This window comes from Sapajus apella, unplaced genomic scaffold, assembly GCF_009761245.1.
Source record: "Sapajus apella isolate SASKATOON/1434 unplaced genomic scaffold, GSC_monkey_1.0 scaffold65, whole genome shotgun sequence".
Classification (NCBI taxonomy): Eukaryota; Metazoa; Chordata; class Mammalia; order Primates; family Cebidae; genus Sapajus; species Sapajus apella.
In genome coordinates, this window is record NW_022437005.1 from 11,159,102 (window position 1) to 11,183,871 (window position 24,770).

Sequence of the window (24,770 nt, forward strand, 5' to 3'; positions counted from 1 at the left end):
TAGTTCTTTAAGGAATCTCCACGTTGTTTTCCATAGCGATTGTACTAGTTGACATTCCCACCAGCAGTGCAAAAGTGTTCCCTTTTCACCGCATCCACGCCAACATCTATTTTTTAAATATTTTTTAATTATGGCCATTCTTACAGGAGTAAGGTGGTAACGTATTGTGATTTGGATTTGCATTGCCCTGATAATTGGTGATGTTGAGCATTTTTTCATATGCTTCCTGGCCATTTGCATATCTTCTTTTAAGAATTGTCTCTTCATGTCCTTTGCCCACTTTTTGATGGGAATTTTTTTTCCTTCTGATTTGTTTAAGTTCCCTGTAGGTTCTAGATATTGTCCTTTGTTGGATGTATAGTTTTCAAAGATTTTCTCCCACTCTGTGAGTTGTCTGTTTCCTCTGCTGCTTATTTCTTTTGCTGTGCAGAAGCTTTAAGTCCCAACTGTTTTTCTTTGTTTTTATTGCATTTGCTTTGGGATTCTTGGTCACGAAGTATTTGCCTAAGCCAATGTCTAGAAGGATTTTTCAGATTTTATCTTCCATAATTTTTATGGCTTCAGGCCATAAAGTCTTTGATGCATCCTGGGCTGTTTTTCCTATAAGGTGAGAGATGAGGAGGCGGTTTCATTTTTCCACACGTGGCCTGCCCATTATCCCAGCACCATTTGTCGACTAGGGTGTCCTTTCCCCAGTTTATGGTTTTTGTTTTTTTTGCTTTGTCAAAGATCAATTGGCTGCAGGTATTTGGCTTTATTTCTGGGTTCTCTATTCTGTTCCATTGGTCTATATACCAGTTTTTATACCAATACCATGCTGTTTTGGTGACTATAACCTTACCGTATAGATTGAAATCAGGTAACGTGATGCCTCCAGATTTGTTGTTTTTGCTTAGTCTTGGTTTGGCTATGGGGGCTCTTTTTTGGTTCCATATGAATTTTAGGGTTTTTTGTTCTAGTTCTATGAAGAATGACGGTGGTAATTGATGGAAATTGCATTAAACCTGTAGATTGCTTTTGGCAGTATGGTCATTTTGACAATACTGATTCTACCCATCCATGAGCATGGGATGTGTTTCCATTTGTGCCGTTTACGATTTCTTTCAGCGGTGTTTTGTAGAGGTCTTTCATCTCCTTGATTAGGTATATTCTTAAGGATTTTATTTTTCACAGCTATTGTAAAAGGAGTTGAGTTCTTAATTTGAAGCTGTTTGTGTACAGCAGTACTACTGATTTCTGTACATTACTTTTGCACCCTGAACCTTTGCTGAATTTGTTTACCAGTTCTAGGATCATTTTGGGTGAGTCTTCAGGGTTTTCTAGGTATAGGATCATACCAACTGCAAACAGCGACAGTCTGACTTCCTCTTTACTGACTTGGATGCTCTTTATTTCTTTCTTCTTGTCTGATTGCTCTGACCAGAACCTCCAGTACTGTGTTGAATAGAAGTGGTGAAAGTGGGCATCCTTTTCTTGTTCCAGTTCTCAGGGGAAATGTTTTCAACTTTTCCCCACTCTGTATAAACTTTTCCCCATGGCTGTAGGTTTGTCATAGATGGTTTTTATTAAGGTATGCCCCTTCTATGCCGGTTTTGCTGAGGGTTTTAATCATAAAGCAATGTTGGATTTCATCAGATGTTTTTCTGCATTTATTGAGATGATTATGTGATTTTTGTTTTTAATTCTGTTTATGTGGCGTATCCCATTTATTGACCTGCATATGTGAAAACCATTCTTGCATCCCTGGTTTAAAAACCACTTGATCATGGTGGATTATCTTTTTGATATGCTGTTGGATTCAGTTTGCTATCATTTTGTTGAGGATTTTTTCATCTATATTCATCAGGGATATTGATCTCTAGTATTCTTTTTCTGTTATGCTTTTTCCTGGTTTTGGCATTAGGGTGATACTGGCTTCATAGAATGATTTAGGGAGGAGCTCCTCTTAATCTTTTGAATAGTGTCAATAGAATTGGTACCAGTTCCTAATTCTTTGTTTTGTTTTTGTTATTGTTTTGAGACAGGGTCTCCCTCTGTCACCAAGGCTAGAGAGCAGTGTCACAATCTCGGCTCACCATAGCCTTGACCTCTCAGGCTCAAACAATTCTCCCACCTCAGCCTCCCAAGTAGCTAGGACCACAGGTACATACTACCATGCCCAGTTAATTTTTTGTATTTTTTGTAGAGACGAGCATTCACTATGTTTCCCAGACTGCGCTCAAGTGATCTGCCTGCCTGGGCCTCCCAAAGTGCTGGGATTACAGGAGTGAGCCACCATGCCCAGCCTCAATTCTTCTTTGAATGGCTGATGGAATTCAGCTGTGAATCCATCTGGTCCTGGACTTTTTGTTGTTTCTGGCAATTTTTTAATTACCATTTTAATCTCACTGCTTATTATTGGTCTGTTCAGAGTTTCTACTTCTTCCTGGTTTAATCTAGGAGGGTTGTATATTTCCAGGAATGTAGCCATCTCCTCTAGGTTTTTTAGTTTGTGCATGTTGAGGTGCTCATAGTAGTCTTGAATAATCTTTTGAATTTCTATGGTATTGATTGTAATATTTCCTGCTTCATTTCTAACTGAGCTTATTTGGATCTTCATTCTTTTCTTGGTTAATCTCACTAATGGTCCATCAATTTAATGATCTATTTCAAAGAATCAGCTTTTTGTTTCATTTATCTTTTGTATTTTTTGATTCAATTGCATTTAGTTCTGCTCGATCTTTGTTTTCTTCCATTGGGTTTGGGTTACTTTTCTTCCCTTGGGTTTGGGTTTGGTTTGTTTTTGCTTCTCTTAGTTCCTTGAGGTGTGACCTTAGATTGGTTATTTGTGCTCTTTCAGACTTTTGATGTAGCTATTTATGGCCATGAACTTTCCTCTTAGCAATGCCTTTGCCGTGTCCCAGATATTTAGGTAGGTTGTGTTACTGTTATTCAGTTCATAGAATTTTTAAATTTTCATCTTGATTTCATTGTTGACCCAACAGTCATACAGAAGCAGGTTATTTAATTTCTATGTATTTGCATGGTTTAAAGTGTTCCTTTTGGAGTTGATTTCCAGTTTTTTTCCACTGTGGTCTGACAGAGTACTTGATATAATTTCAGTTTTCCTAAGTTTGTTGAGACTTGTTTTACCGCCTATCATATGGTCTCTCTTGGAGAATGTTCCACGTGCTGTTGAACAGAATGGATATTCTGCTGTTCTTGGGTACAAGGAGCTGTAAATATTTATTAAATCCATTTGCTCTAGGGTGAGGTTTAAATCCATTGTTCCTTTGTGGACTTTCTGTCTTGATGACCTGTCTACTGCTATCCGTGGAGTATTGAAGTCCCCACTATCATCGTGTTGCTGTCTATCTCATTTCTTAGGTCTAGGAGTGTTTTGTAAATTTGGGAGCTCCAGTGTGAGGTGTGTATATATTCAGGACTGTGATGTTTTCTTGCTGGACTAGTGCTTTTATCATTATATCATGTGCCATGTTTTTCTAATTTCCCCCCCCAAAAAAATTTTAATCTACAGATCGAATTGAGACTAATCAGCCTTTTAGATGTAGGAAATTAAGGCACTGGGGGGACCAAAAATCGGTCCAAACCCTGAGTATGTAATGAAGACTGAGTGGCCCAACCTTCGTGAGATGCAATTCCTTTTTTTATTTTTTCAGTGTGTTTATTTGGACATGCATACTTGCTATTTTAAACTTTCTGTGAATTAGAGAATGTGAAATTCCTCACAGCCTCACTCAAGACAAAGTCCATGAACAACAGCTGTGCACGGGCGAGCCCGATGTTTCCTCTGCACACCTACCCACGCTGCACTCTAAAATAGTCAACAAATCACAGACATTTCGTCGTCTTCCGAGATGTAGAGACCTTCCCTACCAAGGCAAATGAATGAAGGCGCTTTGGTTGCCTGCATCTCATCCTTCTGCACTTTCCCAGATTGCCTTGTTCCATTAAAAAGGAGGAGAGGGGTACAAAGAGGAACAGGCATGTCTTTTATTTCTCAACATTACTCAAATAGATTACTTCCTCCACATATTATCCTACGGGAAAATTGCCAATTTCCGTGTTTGTGGAAAATCCGTTTTCGCAGGCTGACCTTTTCCAGGTGTGGGCTGCCGCTGGCTCCAGGCTGTCTCTGTCTTCCACCTCCCTGAGGCTTCCGAGTCACTGAGACCCACCCTATGCCTTGGCTAGGAACAGGCCCGTTCCCTTCTTGCCACCAGTCCTCTAGGAAACTTCGACAGATGCCCAGGCCTCCTGGGTGCAGCGTGCACAGCCTTGCTCCACAACCACCCACTCACGCTGAGAGGAGACGCTCAGGTGGGACGGGGCTCTCAGCTGAGCTGGCTACCACAGTGGAGCCCAGAATCCAGCAGACCACCCACAACGTGCCCCTGAACCTGGTTCCCCCGTCCTCCCTGTATCCTCATTCACCACGTGCAGATGGATGTCTTCGGACCAGAGTATCGGCTCCATTCAGGGCTTCTGCCACGACAGGGTATTCTGCTCCTGCCTGTGCACCACAGCAGCCACCGGCCACACCTGGCTATTGAACGCCTGAGATGTGGCTGGCGCACCTGGGAAACAGAATGTTGTATTTAAACGGCCACATTCTGCCAGTGGATAAAGTATGGAACAGCGCCGGTGTAGACAGGAGGGTGGCAAAACGCATCTCAGGAAGGGAGAACCGTTTATAGGAAGCAAGGAGGTGAATGAGCCCAGGATCAGGAGGAGGGCTTCCTCCACCCCCTGCACACCAGCCTGGGTGGCCTTAAAGCTGCAGCGAGGTGGGCCCTTGGCATGGGGAATGCAGGAGTGCAGACTGAAAAGAGGGCACGGTGTGGGGCAGCACCGTAAGGAAACGGCCAGGTGGTGCAGCGCTCCCTGTCGGCAGGGGCCCATCAACTTGCTTTGGCAGCCTGCTGGGGCCTGACTACTGGTTCAGACCACGAAGCCAGGCTCAGAGAAGCAGGGAAGGAGGGTGTTCCTTGATGGCAGTAACTCCATGCTGTGTGGTTCACTGTGGCGACAGCACAGAGCTGAGCAGGCCTGGGGCTGCAGGGGTGTTGGCCTGAGGCTGAAACACCACATCTTACCCGAGGTGCAGCAGGGGCTTCTTCAGGGAAACTGAGCTACTGCTGTGTCCCCAGTGCCTCTCCCCAAGGCTGGAGGGTGCAAAGCAGAGCCAGGGCCGGAGCTCCATGTGGAGCTGGTGACAGTGCCATGACTGGCAGGCCCCAAGTCCCCGGAACTGCCTCTAATTAGGGAAACTTGGTATGTCCCTGGGCCTCTCTGGGCATCAATTTCATCTTTATATTGAGGCTTGTAAATGAATCAAGCTTCTCAAACTCTAGTGAGCCTGAGAACAACCCAGAGTGCTTGTTCAAATATGATTCTTGGGTTTCTAGGCTGGATTCTGGAATAGGAGAATACTAATGGAAAAGCAGGCGAAATCTGATGAAGTCTAGAGTTAATTCATTGTCATGTGTCAGTGTTGCTTTCTTCGTTTTTACCAATGCACTTTGATAACGTAAGATGATACCATTAGAGGAAGCAAACTGGGTGAGGGGCATAAGGGAACATTCACGTTGTCTTCGCAGATTTTCTGTGACTCTAAAACTATTGCAGAATTAACTGTGCATTTTTTCAAAAAGTTTGTTCCTCAGCCCGACCCCAGCTATTCTGAATTCAGTAGGTTTGAGCATGGGGCCCCAGTGGCTGTGATGGGAGTGATCAGCAGACTGGGTTGAGAAACACTGAACTTTGCTCCCATGGCGCTCGCTGGAATCACTCCTGGGCCCAAGTTCTGTGAGACGGCTTTCCACCCAAGCAGCAGGGGTACAGGCAGAAAGCAGGCCACAGAGGCCAGAGAGTCAGAACCAGGCCTGGAGTCTGGACGGGCCAGAGAGAGCCGAGGATGCAGGAGATGAGAAGTCCAGATGCTGGCAAACAGGGACACAAGGGAGCAGAGCTGGGGACTCGCGTCCCTCACTGCCCCATGCACCTGTCATGCGCACTGCAGTGCGCACCTGTGTGGCGTGGGGGCACCCCGAGCACCCACCCCTGAGGCTGCAGGTTCCACTCCTGGGAAAGCACATAAGGAGCTGATGGTGGAGGCCTGGGCCTGAAGTCAGAGCTCAATAGTGGATGGAAGATCTGAACCATGGATGAAAACAGCAAAAATGCCAGAAATCTAAGTGCAGAAGCCCTAGCCTGCTGCCTCCAGACCCTCCCTGGGCTGGGAAAGCCCTCAGCTGAATAAGGGAGTTGGCCAGTGTGGTGGAGGAGAGACATCCTGAGAGCACCTCGAGCCTCGTGACACAGAAAAGACCAGTGGATTTGCACCCAGGGGTCAGATAGGGACATTCCAGCACAGATCACAAACAGCCTATGCCACCCTGTGAGGTCAGGTGTGGCCGGGACACACCGTGGTTAGGAGGGGCAGAGCGAAGCCGCCTGGGCCCTGGGGAGGAGCATGCCAGAACGTGGCCGTTCCTTGGGATCTGGAGGAACATAGGAAGCAGGACAGGGAGAGTGGGGCTCAGGATGGTGGCGAAAAGGGCAGCGGTGTTTGCAGCCCCCAGGGTGGGTGGGCAGGCCAGGAGAGCCTGGGATGCCCCGGTTCAGCAGACTTTTGCCAGGGAGAGGCAGGGAAGGCCTCCGCTGAAATCCAGACAGAGGGGATGTTGCCAAGACACTGACGGAAAGGCGAGTGGGCAGGACACGGTCAGATGATTCCAGCCCTTTCTGGGGTGACTGCAGCGCCTCCACATGGGTGGTGTGAGCTTCTCCATCACCCCGGTAGAGTCCATAGCCCCGAGCATGGGCACTGGGGCTGCTGGGCCTGCAGAACCCGTTAGAAAATACAGAACTTAGGCATCTGCATCTCCAGGGTTGGGGCCCAGGAATCTATTCGTCTATGTCTCAAGGTGATTGTAGTGAGCAGTGAGGTTGGGAAAGGGCCAGAAGAAAGGACTTCCCGGTCCCTAGCCTACAGGATTCTGGCCCCAGGGACACAAGCTAGACGCGCAGGCTCTGGTTGTCCTCAGGGAACGCCTCTGAAGTTTTCGGCTCAGCCTCTCCCAGCTGAGTCTGTGGGCTGGAGTGGTTCTAGCCCAAGGAGTTATTGCTGCCATAAATTCAAAGAAATGAAGCATTTTGGAAGATAATTTTCTTTTTGATTCCCAGCCAGGCTTCCTTGGAGAGTTGGCGGTAAGTCCACGCCGTCCCCGAGCAGAGTCTCCCTCTCTTCCCTGTGCCACCCCCGCTGCGACCTCACCCGCGCTGGCTCCAGACAGCAAGGAGCCCCTTCCCAAGTCCCTGGAGGCTCCATCTGAACCACTCAGTCCCCCCGCGCCACCCCCGGTAGCTCCACGGCAGAGTAAACTTGTCAGTTCCAGCACTTGCTCAAGGACTTTCCGTCTCTGCCTTCACCGTCTTGTTTACTGTGCTTACCTTCTGTTTCTGCTCTCTTTGGTTTCCATAAAAATTCCTTGCCCAACTGGCTTGGTCCAGTTCTGCCACCAGCATCTGGGCCACTGCCTGCTGCAAGGCTGAGAGTTGACACAATCAGAAACAGTGCCCTGCTGGCTGGGGCATAACTTAGTTCAGATGACACTCTGTGGCCAATGTCGTATTTTCCCCAGATTCTGCTGGAGCCAGGCAGAGGAAAATCGACTGCGTGTAAAGCTAATGACAGGTTGAATACATCAGGGATTGCTGAGTCTTGGTTGGATAATACAACACATGGATCCTTGGCAAGTGCCTTCATTCATTCATTCACTCATTCAGTCTTACAGTGATTCAGTCAACAAACTTGGCTGAGTGGCTGTCCTGTCCCATGTGCTGTGTTAGGTAGATTCCATCAGAGAGGAAAAGAGGAGCAATGGAAAGGAGTGTGTGTGTGTGCACTCATGTGGTGTGATTAAATATGGACTGTGTAATATATATGATACAACGAACACGAGTGACTCTCTAGGCATAAGAGGTAGTTGCTCTAAGGGCTGCCCAGTGGAGTCCGGGCGCGGTGGCTCAGACCTGTAATCCCAGCACTTTGGGAGGCCAAGGGGGGTGGATCACGAGGTCAAGAGATCGAGACTATCCTGGCCAATATGGTGAAACCCCGTCTCTGCTAAAAATACAAAAATCAGCTGGGCATGGTGGCACGCGCCTGTAGTCCCAGCTACTCGGGAGGCTGAGGCAAGAGAATTGCTTGAACCCAGGAGGCAGAGGTTGCGGTGAGCAGAGATAGCGCCACTGCACTCCAGCCTGGCGCCTGGCGACGGAGCGAGACTCTGTTTCAAAAAAAAATAGAGCTGCACAGTGGAATGTTTCATGGGAAAGAATTTCAGAGGGGCTCTGAGCAGTCCCCAAAGCAAGGACAGGCCCACCAGCCGCAGGCAGTCTGTATGTGTGCCCAGAGCAGGATGGGAAGAAGGGGTGGTCAGGGTCTGGAGGCTGGGGACACGTCCATGCCATTTCCAAGCACCGCCAGCCCTCCATGCTCAGCTATAACCCTAACCCCACATCCTCTCCTGAACGCCGCAGAGCCGGAGCACAGCTTTGGCATGCGGGTTGATGAAAACCTTATTAACTTGATTCTGCACCTTGGAGGATGGTGGCTCTGGCATTTGCTGAGCAGGTAGGTAGCCATGTGGTGGGACCCAGATGTCCATAAAGCTAAGAGCTGCATGAGGAGAGAAATTGTCTGAAGTCACTGTCAGCTGAGGAAAGTGACAAGGGCCCTGAGAGGGCAGATGACACACTAGGCCATGAGAAGGAACCAGGAAACCCTTCCAAGAGGGATGGATGGGGCAGGCATCATGGAAAAGAGGATGTGGAAACGGTGAGTTAGCAGGAGGCAGGTAAGTCAGGCGGGGCACGTGCCAGGAACAGGGAACCATGCAATAGACCCAGCAGGGAAGTGGTGGACACAGTGGCGGCAGGAAGGGGGAAAATTGGAACTGGACTTTGGAGGCCTTGAGTGGCAATCTAAGGACTTTGAGTTTGACCCCAAATAGGTGAAGTGGCCCTAGGAAGTGCCTTTAATGGCTGGGGATGGCAAGATCAGCACCATCATGTTCAGGGATCAAGTCTCGTCACCCAGTGGAGCGGGCCTGGGCTGGAAGGGAGGGTGCACTAAGAGGCAGATGGATGTCCCCGAGAGCATGAGCTGAGACAGGCTGGGAATGTGAACAGAGAGGACCAGGTGCTGGTGAGCCTGGCCGTGGCTGAACACAGCCTTGTGGCTTCACTGAGACATTCCTCAGAGGCAACTGAAGTTTCAGGGAAGAAGCCGTGTCCTTGGGCTTCCAGCTCTGGAAGGATCAACCCTTCAGGCACATAGGACAACCTAGTCTCAGGTCGTTCTACCAACTCCTGGTGGGACACTGGGGCCATCTTGGCCCGCTCAATTTGAGTTCCGTAGGCACTAGAAAGTAAACTGAATTTTTTTTTTAACTTTGGAGATTCCGACTTTCAGTTCTACAAAAGATTGGAGGCTGAGTAAGTGGACTTCCTGTCCCCATGTGGACAAGTGGTCTAGCCACCCAAGCTGCTGCGTGCTGGAAAGAGGGCAATGCATATCCAGGTCTCTCTTCAAATCCCACGCTGCTGCTTCGACAGCTCCCTGAGATTCACGGTTCCCCATCAACAAAGTGGCATTGTGAGTGCCTACCTGGTGGACTAAGAAGAAAGGAGGAGCCGAGCACGGGCTTGTCACCATCGGGTGCACCCATTGACATTTTCTTCTCTTCCTCCTGAACACCCAGCGGATCACACGGCAGCCTCCCCTGCAGCCGGGTGAGTTCTAGCCAATAGGATGTGAGTGAGGGAGCACTCTTCCCACTTCTGCAGGCTGGATCCAGATGTAGACACTGAGGCCCTAGAGGACAGAGGAGCCACAGATGCAAGGATTCCTAGAAGGAATCAGAAGATGAATGACAGCTGCCTACCAGCCAGGACCTCACGTTTTCGACTCTTCAGGGAATAAGCAATAAACTTCTGTATTTGCAACTTTGGACATTGTGGGGTCCTTTTGCTATAGGAACCAGCATTACCCCAAAAGACACAGACCATGTCATCTGCAGAACCTCTTCCAAGGCAAGCAACATCAAGGAGATGTGTCTGAACAAAGCAAGGTGATTCAGGACAAAGTAAAGGGCCGTGTACCAGGACCAGGTCAAGTCCAGCGAAAAGCACACACTTCGGAAAGGAAGAAGCCCCGAGCTCACGGTTCTCCCTTAAGACAAAACCTTCCTTCTGCACTGAAACAAAGCAACAGGTCCATGCTCTGGAAATCTAACTCCCCAGAATAAATGTCTGACCACATGTAAGCCTTAATCATGTAATGTGATTAGGGCCAACAGCGTGACTTAGCCTAGTGGGGAAAACTCTGAAAAAGATGCAGGGAAACACAGATGATCATGCCTTGCTTTAACTAGGAGAACAGGAACAGCAGGGCAAGCGACGCTGACTACAAGACCCAGGCCCGGCTGTCGTGCTCTTCCTGGGGGCATTAGGCACTCACCCCACCCCCACATGCCCTGGCCACATCCATAGCTGCTGCTGCAGACACATTGCACATCGGGGCTGGCTTCCCTGCAGTCCCCCTGTAGTGGCAAAAGCCAGAAAGATTCATTTCCACATGGATCTGCCACCTGCAACAGGGCACATGTTGACTGGGATTTCAAACTTGCTAACTGGAGGTGCAATGCAGCTGCGCCAGTGCATGCAGCACAGTGGGGTCCCCGAAACCTGCCCCTTAACAGTTCTCTCCCTTCCTGGTCCAGCGCCATGGCCCCTGGCAACACTGCAGGGCCGAGGGGTGGGGATCAGCAACTTCTTAATCCTGGGGCACAGGCAGGAAATGTAAGCCAGCCATGCCCCTGCCTCCACACCCAAGCATGGGCTATGACAGCCCAGGAATCCCAGGTCAGCCACTCAACTGACCTGTGGCCTGAGGCAAGGTACTCACCATCTCTGAGTCTCTCTCCTCTGAAAAGCAGAGCTAAGGCCTGCACCTCCTTCCCAGGTTGCTGGGACCCTGAGTCCTAGTCCAGTGCTGCCCAGTATCATTAGCATCCTTGCCAGTCACGAGGTCTGACAAATCATAAATGAGCTGTGTGAGTCACTGGTACTCTGTGAACCTCGGTTTTTAATTCTACCTGGTGATGGAAGAGACTCAGTCCTGCCTATCTCTGTTGATATTGCTGGAGGAGCAGCTGCAAAACCCACCAGACCATTTATTACCATGACAGCCTGCCATCACCCATCCCTAACCACGGAAACCCCAGGTGACTTTCGGGCTGTTGCAGGAGGCAGAGGGGCCCAGGTGACTCTCAGTGGCAGCTACAAGAGCCCAGCACCCCAGCACTGGCTGCCTGAATCCGATGTGGCTGCGGAGGGCGGATGTGCAGGGATGAGGGCTCTGGGCTCATCAGAGCCTGTGACCATGGCAACCTCATCAGGAGCTCCATTTAGGGATGATTAAGAAATATTTACATTAATTAAGAGTCCAAACATCTTCCTTGTCCAGGCAGGGACCTGACCTACACATGTCTCTCCCCAGCCTCTCGGTACCCGTGGCTATGCCTTGGGCAGGCTTGCTGGGTGCTGGAGCAGGTCCTGAAGCAGAGGGTCCTGGCTCTGCTCTCCAACCTCTCAGAACCTCACTTGCATTGACACACATCCCCCCTGCTGCCCCCAGCTTTCTAGGTGAGCCATCAGCAGCCCTACACACACGCTCCCTCTGCTTTATTCACAAAACAAACCATCCTGCTGGGCTCATTCGGACACTGCCCTCCCCCTTTGACATCACCATGAACAATAGTCACTGTTTTGTTTGAAACAAATTTGTCTAATGTTGTACAAAAATAGAGTCACTTTGAGTCACCCAAGGACATGGAGACTGGAAGCTGGAGAAAATCCAAGCCCCAGAGGCATTCCACAGATGACCACAGTGAACCTGGATGTGCAGGGACCCAGCTGGAGCCCAAGGACGGGACAAGAAGGCGGTTTGGAGGGAGAGGGTGGGAGCCCTCCTGCAAACACCCCTGACTCTGCAGTGGGGTCTCACCTGGGAAGCCCCCCATGGCTTCAGCAGAGCAGTTCTTTGTGGAGACAGTAAGTGCAGAGACCAGCAGGTCGGCCCCGGGGTGACCAGCAGACCCCATGGGGAGGAGCTCCTTGCTGAGGGATGGGAACTCATCCCCGTAACAGGCATGTAGCCCTTCCTTCCTCTAGGCCCCACCTGTGGCCTCGCTCCACAGAGGTCCATCCTGCTCTGGTCTCAGCCACATAAAACTTCCCTCCACAGCCATCACGACCCCCGGCTCTGCTGCTGGGCCTGCGCCAGCCACCTTCTCCTTTGTTTCCTGAAGACATTGCCGGACCTCCCATCCTCATTTCATGAGCACAGAGGACTGGGGAGAACAGCCCAGAGCCGAGTGGGCATGAGTAGATGCTGCTCAGATGGGGACCAAACACACTCCTGCTTCCTGTTTCTTCCCCCAAATTCCTGATCCTCAACTTCCTTGGGGGCTGGGAGTGAGGAGTGACCCCCTTCAGGATCCAGCCCTCTGATCAAAGCCCATACCTCCCAGACAGAAAGGCCAAGAAGGCCCTCAGCCCCCAGGAAGTCAGACCTGGGAGCATACTCGCTGCTGGAGGCCTGGAGTCCTTGGTACAGGGGATTCCCTGGGTTGAGGAAATCCTTAGCCTTTGCCTGTGCCCAGCTGTGTGCCCCAGCCTAGTATCCAGGCCCTTAGCTAGGACGCTGGTGGCGCTGTCCCACTCTCTGATTTCCTTGTCCCCTGCTACTGGCTGGGCTCCTGGCCTGAATGATCTGAGCAACCCACAGCAGCATGGCGCTATCTGTGGCCAAGATCCACTTCATCCAATGCCCGGAAGCTCCTGCTGTCCCAGTCCACCCCTGGATATTGACAGGCCTGAGTGGGCCAAGGACCTTCCATGACACCCTGCTGTGGAGGGCTGGCCAGCTTCCTGGGGAACCGTCCTCCCTGGGACCCTCTCCAGTGTCAGCCTGTTCAGTTCCCACTGGCCCTCCTGGGACAGTCACGTGTCCCTGTGTGTGTAGCTTGCATCACCCCTGATATCACTTTCATAAAGTGGTGGCCTGGACAATGAATTTCTAAAGACAGTGGCACCAAAATATGTCATCCACCCCCTGTGTTCCTCTCACGATGTAATGTTGACCTGCCTCTGTTCAAGGGATGCCTATGTCCCCTGAACGCAAGTGGACCTTGGAAACCACTCCAACCAATAGATCCAGGAAAGTCACACTATGTGGCTTCTGGGGCCAAGCTGCTTCTCTCCTGGGTCCCGTGCCTCCTGGAGCCCAGGGCTACCACGTGGAACATCACCATGCAGGAGGCCATATGGAGAGAGCACAGGGAGCCTTGGATGCCCACAGTGCCCAGCTGGTCAAGCCCCCCCGCTGGGTGTCCTGGAGCTGAGACAAGCCCTCACATGGCACTTGGCCCATCTCCCCGATCCACGCGCCAAGAGTGCAGTACATACCTTTGTGTAAAACGTTGAGGCTTGGGGTCGTTTGTTACACAGCCATACTGTCTAAAACAATCTGTGTTTCTCCAAGAACGTCTTTGCTGGGCCTGTAGCCTGTGGGGAGCCCTGGGTGTGAGCTAGAGTGTGAGTATGCTCAGTTGTAACATGGGAGGAGGTGGCAGCTCATCCCTCTTAGGGTGCTCTCTTCATCCTTGCCCTTTCATGTCTCTTAATCCAAACGCAGCTGAGGTGTTTTCTCTGGGTCATTAGAGTCCTACATTGTCAGTCACAGCCAAATGGCAAGTGCACAGGAGCTGAACTAGAAATGCCCAGTATTACATCCCTGGCCTGGGCAGATGGTGGGAGCAGACTTGCACAAACATCGTGTCCCCACAGAATCGCCTCAAGGAGGGGTGACAGATGCCAGCCTGCCACCAAGGAGCCAGTGTGTGCCTGGGACCCTGGATCACCTATGCACACCACATAAAAACTTCTCGATGTGGGCCAGGTTTCTAGGAAGCAACATAGCAGTACCTGAGAGTGAGGAATGGCATGGCCAAGGTTTAGTCATGATTTTAAACAAGTTATAAATGAATCACAGTGCATCCATCCACGGGCAGACCATCCCGCAGAGCCATATGTGCTTGTGCGCCTCTAGAAAGCCGTCTGATGATAGCGGTGAAGGAACACCGAGGCTGCAAAGCATCACGTCATCTTATATTTCACGCACGTGCACACGCGCGCACACACACATACGCTATTAAGAAGAGAATGGGTGTAAAGAAGTATGTGTTAAACCATTAATGGTGATTCTCTCTGGGAAAAAATTATAGAGAAATTCTTCTTTTGACATGCTGTATATACTTAAAGCTAGGATTTTTTAAAGATACTAAAAGACTTTTAGAAAGAAAATCTCCTGTGCAAGTAATTTTGCAGCAGCGCTGGGGCTCTCAGGAGGTGGGGGGGCTGCTCTGCTCCTGAGTCCTGAAGTGCAGTGCTGCCCAGAGGCAGAGGGCAGGGCAAGGGACAAAGGACAGGAGACAGGGGCAGGAGCAGGAGATGGGGCAGAGGAAAGGGGACCTCCAGGAGCCGAATCTCCAAGGGTAAACCGGCCCTCTGTGTCAGACTGGGAAAGGTGATTTGCTTCACGTGTTACTAGAAGGACCCACTGGCCCAGGTGTTGAGGTGCCCAGAGCCTTCAGCTATGTGATTCTGTCCCATCACTCCAAGTCACCTCTCAGGTGGAGCATTATTCTTCTCACCTCCCTTTCTCAGTCAACAAAGTCTCACTGCTTTGATAGTTAGCAAAGAGTCCTGATTTACTGGCTTTTCTAGGGATGTCCACACTGGCCTAGTAACTCATGGCTTTAAGCCTGAAGCATAAAAGGCACACACACATTTGGGATGTAAGTGGCAGTGAGACCTTCCAGGGACGAGTCACCCCCTTTCAAAGGCACTCACAGACATCTCAGAGAACAGAGATCATGGCCCTCCCAGAGCACAGGCCTTGGACCAGCATCTTAGCATCCCCAGAAGCTGACAAACACCAAATCTCTTCCATCCAGACCAGTGCATCTCAAACCTTAAGCTGCCCATGAAATGCCTTGAAATCACGTTAAAAGGCAGATCTGACTCTCAGTTCTGGGGCAGGGCCTGAGATTTTAGAAATTATCAAGCTCGCAGGGGAGCTGATGCTGCTAGTCCAGGGACCACACGTGGTCACAAGAGTCACTGCTTCAGTTACCCACGGAACCTTGTGGGAGGTGGTAAGAGCTCTGACACCATTACACATGAGATTCACTATGTGTTTTATACTTGTTTCCTGTGCCTGCTACCTCTCTTCTAAAGAGCTAGCGTGGCTGGGAGTTGACCAGACATGCAAGTTCTCTCTCTTTGTGATCTGACTGGGGTATTTGGGCTTCCTTATAGCACGGTGGTCCAAACCAGTTGGACCTCTTATATGACAGCTGCCTTCCACAAGAAAGCATTCCAAGAAGACAAAGCCCCACGTAGAAACATTGATCGGATCTCTGCCTGTATCACATATTCTAACATCTGTTCTAAGCAAGTCATGTGGCCAAGCCCAGAGTCAATGGGGAAGGGGACTTCACAAGGGTGAGAACGCTGGATGGCATGGCTCACTGGGGCTGTGTGCTTATTTACAAAATCCTACCATAGCCTGTAACTTCTGATTCCCACGCTGGGGTTTATTCAACCGTCCTTATCTGAAGTTCAATTCCCTTAGAAATTATCTTGCCTAATAGCTCATTTGAGGGAGTCTTGGATCTCTTGCAATTATCAGAAAACTGCTTTCTGAATTCAGCTTCATTAGAACATTTAAAAGGAAACAGTTCATTAGAAGTTCAGAAATACTCATTGTCATGCAAGACTTGCTTGCTTAAGTTATTACATTGAAAATTAATTAATTCTTTTAGTCATATTTTTTAATGGAGGAGGAATTTAATTTTTTGAATATGACAAATTTCTGCTGAAGACTGACAGCTATAGATATTAATCATTGTTCTCATTTCAGAAACCATTCTCCCTGCCCAATTTCATTATTTCACGGTGAAGAAATGGTTTAGAATTGCCACTGGCAAAAAGGGAATTTGGACCACAAGCTAAATGGTGCTGAGGACCTATGACCCAGATACAAGCTAGGGTACTGTCATTACCAACAGGGTGACGAAGGGGTTGGGAGCGTCATCCAAACCCTGGAGATTTCACCATCCCACACGCTGTGGCCTGGGAGCATCAGCCAGCAGCAGCATCGCTCACATTACAAAGTTGCTCCCACACTTGTATCTGGGGTGGCTTATAAGAAATGGGCAAAAGATCACTTTGGCATTTTCCTTAAAACGTTTTGTCCACATATTTTTATTAAAAAGTGAAAGAGATCATAAAATGAACCAGTCAGATCAAAAGAATATGCAATGAAAAATCTGTTTCTTTCCAACCAGCAAGGCTGGATGCCAATCCTCAGCATTCCCGAGACAGTGAGCCCAGTTTCTCACTGTGTGTGCATGTGTGCGTGTCTGAGTGTGTCTCTGTTTCACATTCAGTTTTGAATGTTTGCTAAAGAACACTTCAAAACTTAGCAGCTTAAACAACGGGAATTAATTTGAGCTAGGGCTCAGCTGGGCAGTTCTTCAGCTCTAGGTGTGTATGCAAGGGCCCTAGAAATCTAGGCTGGAAGTTACTTTCTCTGAGCTCGTTGAAGATATCATTTCATTGTTTTCAGGTTTCCACTGCTGCTGTTGAAAAGTCAGATTAAAGCATAACTTTTTTTCTGGATTCTTTAAAGATTTTTGTCTTAGCTTTATTATGATGTACCTAGATGTTGTTTTCTTCCTACTCAAAGCCCTATTTCTTTTGGATATGTGGCCAATGCCTTTAACCAGCTCTATAAAGCTTTCAGCAGTTATCTCTTTAAGTATTATTTCTGTCCTATTTATTATTCTGCTCCTTTTCAGAGTCTAATTACACATATATTAGATATTTTCCATATGTTCTATGTCTCTTAAGGTCTTTCTCTATTTTTAATTCCTTTTTCTCTTCATGCTTTAATTTAGCTATTTCTTCAAGTTTATCTTTCAATTCACTTTCTCTTTAACTGTGTCCAATCTGCTGTTAAGCTCATTCATTGACTTCTTAATTTTAGTTATTTTATTTTCCAGTTATAAAAATTGTATTTGATTCTTTTTTAAAGCTTCTGATTTCTGGTTACATGTCGCACTCTGTTCTTTAATTTTCTTTAACATATAAAGTGAACTTATTTTAAAGTCTGTATCCAACGACTCCAATATTTGGATCCCCTATGGGTCTGTTTCTAATGTCTTTTGTTGATGCTGTTGTTATTGTTATATTTCATTCATGTTGTCTTATTTTGTGTTCAATTATTTTATAAAACCCTCTACTTCTAGTTAGAAGTTACATGTTTCAGAAAGGGTTGATGAGTGGGCTGTTCTTCGGGTCCAGGCATGTTTGAAAATATCTTTTGATTTTATATCAAATAATTGCTTACAAATTTAATTCTTGCATTATTTTTTCTCTAATAAACCCAGTCATACTGCTTGACTTGCTACTTGTATTCAATACTGCTGTAGGAAAGACTGAGACCAAGCTAATCTTCCTGCTTATTCACTTCCTGAATTTTCTTGTTCTCAGACACTACACACACACACACATATACATATGTGGAGTTGAATCTCCTTTAATATTTTTTCTATGATTATTTTCTCTCTGTGTACTTTTCTAAGTGTGTTGACTGACTGTGTTAAGGATAAAAACCCCTTCCCTCCTTTGTTGTGTGCTATTGCAGTGACCAGAAGAATGAGCAGCACCCCTCTGCATAAGTAAATTTGCCTTGCTGAGAAATTCTTTGAGTGCTCATTTTCTTTGCAACTCCAAGCTCTTATTTCCAACATATCCATACATCTGATTATAGTTTTAATGTTATCCTTTTTTTGTCACTTTGTTTCTAACGTGACTTTTATTTGGTTTCATTTACTAATTCTAATTTCTTTTCTTAATTCACCCAGACCAATATTATCTCCTTCTGGTGTCTTGTCTCTTCTTTGATTTCTAGCATATTTTCTTTGCCTAGTTTTTTCTTAAAACTTACATGTCCAGTAAGAAAAAATAAAACACATCAGGTATCTTAAGAAAAATAAATTTAATGTAAAATATTGTCAACCAAGTATTGAACCAAAAAAGAAAGGGGAAAATACTGAAGCACCTTTAAGATAACAAGTCCTAGGAGCCACTGCTATATGTAGGCCAGAGAAGCAAAGTGAAGAGGTTGTGGAACATTAAAATCTATAGCTCTGACAGAGGAGCATTCTCAAGCTGAAACCTAGACTTCTGAGTAGGGGTTGCTACTTGGTTTGCACTGGTGTCTTCAAGCTCCCAGAAATGGTCCTAAGGGCCTGTGACCCAGATATCCCAGAATAGGACTCCTTGGCTGGTGCTGGCACATCAGGAATTGAGAGGAGGGAACTAAGCTGAGTCCTCTGCGGAGGGGGCCACTGCTTATTGGGAGCTGATGCCTGACCTCAGCAGAAGAAGCCCATGGAGCTAAGGCCAAGACACAGAGAAGAGGCAGTGCATGGCTGGTCCTGGTGCATTAGGAGTCCAAAAAGAGATCTCATGAAACAAACTCAGGCTGGGAGGCAGGGCTCCAGGTGAGTGTTGTCCAAGTCTCTGAATGTCATCCAGTCACTGGTTCTTTGAGTGTGAGAAACTGTGGAGGGGATTCAGCTGCTGCAGAGGAAGGAGCTGTCACAGCTGGGGTGAAGACCCATTGCTGGGGAGATGCTGATAGGAACTGGGAGTCCTCAGGAGGGAAGTAGCAAGTCCTGTTCCTCCTACAGCCATGACGCCTCCCTCTAACAGCGCCTCTTGGCAGAGCCCAATGTGGGGCAGCTGACAGGTTAGAAACATGGCTGCAGAGTTCCAGCCCCATCACAGAGCAGAGGATAAAAGGGTGAGCATGCAGCCAGAGGAGTTGGCTTAAGAGACAGCACTTATCCAAAGAAACATTTGTGCAAAACCCCTTCTGTGTGGTAGCTCAGGTTTCAGATGCATGCCCTCCATCAGCCTTGCTCATTAGCTTCTTTTGTTGCGGGCTCCTTTCCGAGTTACCCACTGAGGGGAAAGGGAAACATCAGAAGGAAAGAGCATCCACTGGGGTGGTGAAACATCCACCAAGGTGTTTTCTTTCACACTGCTCACTTAGCTTTTGGTTAACTGTAGCTAATCTGGTTAGCTGACTGCTGTGCACACTTTCCCTTTATCCTGCCCCTACTGCCATCTGCCTCTTGCAGAAACAGCTCTTTTGTACAGCCTCTCCTCTACCCGACTCCCTCGCCTGCTTCAACACAATGTACCAGGGTTTGGGGGCTGCTCCCATGGTCCCTCCATGTTCCGGTTGTTGCAATGGCAGATCTAAGTCCACGACTCTGCCTTCATTGCTATCTAACTCTTTCTTTGAGAACTCTATCATGCCTAGGAGACCTGAGGGGTCATCTTTGTTTTGTATTTTTTTTTCTGTCCAATTTCACTCCATTTGCCAGCTATTCTTCACAGCAGCTGGTTTGAGGTAGTGGGCTTTTTTCTAATTTAGTTAAATATGGAGTTTTCTCCTCCATTTATTCATTCCTTTTGGCTGCTTTTCGTTGTTGGGTGAGAGTATAAATATCTTTATGCTGATATTTTCAACTAGAAGCAAGAAAACTGGGATTGAAACCTTTAGCTGCCATAGATCTTCAAAGTCTATCATAATTAAGTACTTTGAAAATGAGTACAAGAAAATACTGTAGTGTTTCTGTAGCTTACTATGTTTTCTTTTCCTGCCTTGGCCCTTAGGCAGCTCACAACAAAATATAGAGGTCCATTTTGGTAACTCTAGTTTTTATATTAGCTCTCTAATCAGCTTCTTTTGATTTTTTTTCGCAATGTAGATAGCTACTTGAAGTCTCTTTATATGCCACTTGAAATCCTGTCTGTAAGCGTGTCAGATATACTTGATCATTTTTAAAGTTCGATAGGATCACTAATTACTTAAGATGTGAACATCATGCCGTAGTCTTTGAATAAATGCAGGAGACATCTCCCAAGAGAGATTGCCCACTCCTCATTCCAGCATTCCAGGGGTACCCAGTAGCAGTATTTTAGGCAGTCAAGTGAAGGATCAGAACAGGCGCCAAGGAAAGTGATGTCAGCAGCTTAACCTGTGTCCCACCTCTGATTGGTACCAGACAGCCAGTGCCCCTGCTCCACTGGGACTCCACCTGCGGCTGGGTGTTCTTGCGAAGGCCCATGAGTCACCCTGAGTTTCCCAGCTTTTATTTGTGGAGTGAGGAAGGGAATGATACTCTTCCCTGTAGGATGTTGTGGGGAGATGCGTAGTCATATTACCTGTCCTTTCCCAGGTTACAAAAAGACATCACTTCAACCCTTGGCAATCTGCTCTAGATTAAATGCAAAAATTCACCTCCATACACAGCAGATAGAGGTCTTACATGGAGATCGTAGTCACGAGAGCACTGAACTCAAGAGGTCTGGGTACTCTGTAGCCAGTCAGTAACTGTCGGGTAGTGAATGCCAATAACAGATAGAGAGATTCTTCTGAAATCCCCTTCTTCATAGTGCCTCAAAGTCACCCGAGCTGGACTTTCCCAGGGCCTGTAACATTGGTTTACATGTCCATCATGGTCAGTATTTACTTTAGACTTGGTCTAAATTATCTTATGTCTGTGACCATCTACCTTCCTTAGTTGTGTGCCATCAGAGGGCATGCACCTCATTTCTGTTCTCATGGTACCTCCATGATCTCCCCACCTGAAATACAGCAAATGCTTTAGTAAATGAATTAAAATGGCAGAACTTGGCACAGAATGCATGTTCAAGATGTGAAATGTATGAGCGAGTGAGGAATGGAGCAAAGGAGTAAGTGAATGAGTGCCGTGAAGACATCTGGCAGGTTTTCTGCAATTAAGCACACACTTAGCGCCAAGCGCCATGCTGAGTTCCGTTTATAGGAGAGATAGAGGTTGGCATGTACTTTTTGGTCACAGCAAAGAATACTCTCTTAGGCACTAGACAAGGTGGTTTACTCACAGAGGCTAGAATAATTTCCCGCCACTGGGCGTAGAACTCTTGGAGAAGAAAATTCTATATGGGCAAAGAAAAATAAATCATTGTAAATTTCTGTATTATCTATCTTTTGGGAGCCCAGACAAGCCAAGCTCCTACTGGGTAAAGGAAATCAGTATATATAATTTGGCATCATCATAAAAGACAGCACATGAAATCTGACACAACATAAAGTTCACCCTCTTAAAGTGTACAATTCACAGAGTTTTAGTATATTCACAAGGTTGTGCAACTATTACCACCATCAAATTCCAGAACATTCTTATTACCACAAAGAAAACTCCACTGCTATTACCAGTTACTTCTAAGTCTCCCCTTCCTCCAGTCCCTGGCAATCACAAATCTAGTTTCTGTCTTTTATGCTTTTCATGTTGTGGACATTTTCTATCAATGAGATCATACAAGAAGGCCTTTTGTGTCTGCCTTCTTTCACCCCGCATGATGTTTTCTAGGTTCATCCATGTTGTAGCATGTATTGGTGCTTCATTCTTTCCTGTAGCTGAATACTATTTCATTGTATGGACATACAGTGTTCTGTCTACTCACCATTTGATGGTCATTTGGGTTGTTTTTGCCTTTTTGATGTTATGAATAATGCCGTTTGAAGATTCATCTATAAGGTGTTTTAGTGAATATATGTTTTCAATTTTCTAGGGTATGTACTTATAAGTGGAATTGCTGGATCATAGAGTAACTCTTTGTGTAACTGTTTGAGGGACTGCCAAACTGTTTCCACAGCAGTTTCATCATTTTACATTCCCACCAGCAATGAATGAGCATTCAAATTTTTCCACATCTTTGCCAACACTTATTACTATCCCTCTTTTTATTATAGTCATTCTCTAGCTATAGGAAGTAGTATCTCATTGTAATTTTGATTTGCATTTCCTTGATGACTAATGTCACTTAGTATCTTTCCACGTGCTTGTGGCCATTTGTATATCTTCTTTGGAGAAATGTTTATTCAAGTCCTTTGCCCATTTTTGAAATGCGGTTGCCTTTTATTGAGTTGAAAGAGTTGTTTAGACATTCTGGATGCTAGATGCTTCTCAAATACATGATTTGCAAATCTTTTCCCCTATTTCATGTGTTAACCTTTCACTTTCTTGGTAGTGTCCTTTGATTTGCATAAGCTCTTGATTTTGATTGTCTTATACATTTATTTTTGGTTTTCTGTGCTGTTTTACAATTTTATTTTTTATTTCAAAATGTTTTTTGGGAACAGGTGGTGTTTGGTTACATGGATAAGTTCTTTAGTGATGATTTCCAAGATTTTGGTGCGCCTGTGTGCAATCTTTTATCCCTCACCCCCTTCTACCCTTTCCCCTGATTCCTCAAAGTCCATCGTATTATTCTGATGCCTTGGCATTTTTATAGCTTAGTTCTCACTTATGAGTGAGAACATGAAATGTTTGGTTTTCCATTGCTTAATTGTTTCACTTAGAATAGTGATCTCCAATTCAACACAGATTTCTACAAATCCCATTATTTCATTCCTTTTTATGGCTGAGTAGTATTCCATTATATATCACATTTTACTTATTAACTCATCAATTGATGGACATTTGGGCTGGTTCTATATTGTTGCAATTGTGAGTTGTGCTGCTATAAACATGCATGTGCAAGTATCATTTTTGCATAATGACTTCTTTCCTTTGGGTAGATATCCAGTAGTGACATTGCTGGATCAAATGGTAGATCTATGTTTAGCTCTTTAAGCAATCCCCACATTATTTTCCATAGTGGTTGCTCTAGTTTACATTCCCACTGGCAGTGTAAAAGTGTTCCCTTTTCATCACATCCATGCCAACATCTATTTTCTTTTTATTCTTTGATTGCAGCCATTCTTGCAGGAGTAAGGTGGTATCTATCACACTGTGGTTTTGATTTGCATTTCCTTGATAATTAGTGATAATGATATATTTTATATGTGTTTGTTCAGTATTTGCATATCTTCTGTTGAGAATTGTCTATTTGTGTTTTTAGCCCACTTTTTGATGGGATTGTTTTTTTTTTCTTGTTGATTTGTTTTAGTTCATCGTAGATTCTGGATACCAGTCCTTCGTTGGATGAACAGTTTTTGAAGATTTTCTCTACTCTATGGGTTGTCTGTTTACCCTGATGACTATTTCTTTTGCTGTACAGAAGCTTTTTAGTTTAATTAAGTCCCATCTATTTTTATCTTTGTTTTTATGGCATTTGCTTTTTGGGTTATTGGTCATAAAGTCTTTGCCTAAGCCAATGTCTACAAGGATTTTTCAGATGTTATCTTTTATAATTGTTATGGTTTAAGGTCATAGATTTAAGTCTTTGATCCATCTTGAGTTGATTTTTACATAAGATGAGAGATGAGAAACCAATTTCATTCTTCTCCATATGGCTTGCTGATTCTCCTGGCGCCATCCATTGACTAGTGTGTCCTTTCCCCACTTTATGTTTTTGTTTGCTTTGTTGAAGTTCAGTTTACTTTAGGTATTTGGCTTTATTTCTGGGTTCTCTATTCTGTTCCATTAGTCTATGTGCCTGTTTTTATACCAGTACCATGCTGTTCTGGTGCCTACAGTCTTACAGTATAGTTTGACATCAGGTAACATGATGCCTCCAGATTTGTTGTTTTTGCTTAGTCTTGGTTTGGCTATGGGGGCTCTTTTTTAGTTCCATATGAATTTTAGGATTGTTTGTTCTAGGTCTATGAAGAATGATAGTGTTATTTTAATGGGAATTGCATTGAATTGCTTTTGGCAGTATGGTCATTTTCACACTATCAGTTCTACCCATCTGTGAGCATGGGACATGTTTCCATTTGTTTGTGTCATCTATGATTTCTTTCAGCAGCATTTTGTAGTTTTCCTTGAAAACTTTCACCTACTTGGTTAGGTATATTTCTAAGTATTTTATTTTGTTTACAGCTACTGTAAAAGAGGAGGTTGAGTTCTTGATTTGATTCTCAGTTTGATCGCTATTGGTATAGAGCAGTGCTACTGATTTGTGTACATTAATTTTGTCCTGAAATTTTACTGAATTCATTTACCAGTTCTAGGAGCATGAGTCTTTCAGGTTTGTAGTTATATAATCATATCATTGGTGAACAGTGACAGTTTGACTTCCTCTTTGCTGATTTGGATGCCCTTTATTTCTTTCTTCTTGTCTGATTGCTCTGGCTAAAACTTCCAGTACTATGTTGAATAGAAGTGGTTAAAGTGGGCATCTTTTTTTTGTTCCAGTTCTCAGGGGGAATGATTTCAACTTTTCCCCATTCTGTGTAATGTTGGCTGTGGGTGTGTCATAAATGGCTTTTATTACCTTGAGGTAAGTCCCTTGTATGATGATTTCACTGAGGTTCTAATCATAAAGGGATGTTAGATTTTTGCCAAATGCTTTTTCTGCATCTACGAAGACAATTGTGTGATTTTTGTTTTTAATTCTGTTTATGTGATGTATCGCATTTGTTGATTTTTGTATGTTAAACCATTCCAGCATCCCACATATGAAACCCATTTGACCATGGTGGATTATCTTTTTGATATGCTGTTGATTTGGCTAGCTCATATTTTGTTGAGGATTTTTTGCATCTATGTTCATCAGGGATA

At 45.9% G+C, this 24,770-nt stretch overlaps 1 long non-coding RNA gene across 1 annotated transcript; it reads right to left on the reverse strand.

The window, feature by feature from the left end:
* Positions 1–908: 908 nt before the first annotated feature.
* On the reverse strand, positions 909–24,034 carry LOC116530232. Its single transcript, XR_004259890.1, has 3 exons — positions 23,955–24,034; positions 2,871–2,874; positions 909–1,049 (listed from the first exon to the last, which is right to left on the reverse strand). It is a non-coding gene; the product is annotated as an uncharacterized LOC116530232 (long non-coding RNA).
* Positions 24,035–24,770: the final 736 nt, after the last annotated feature.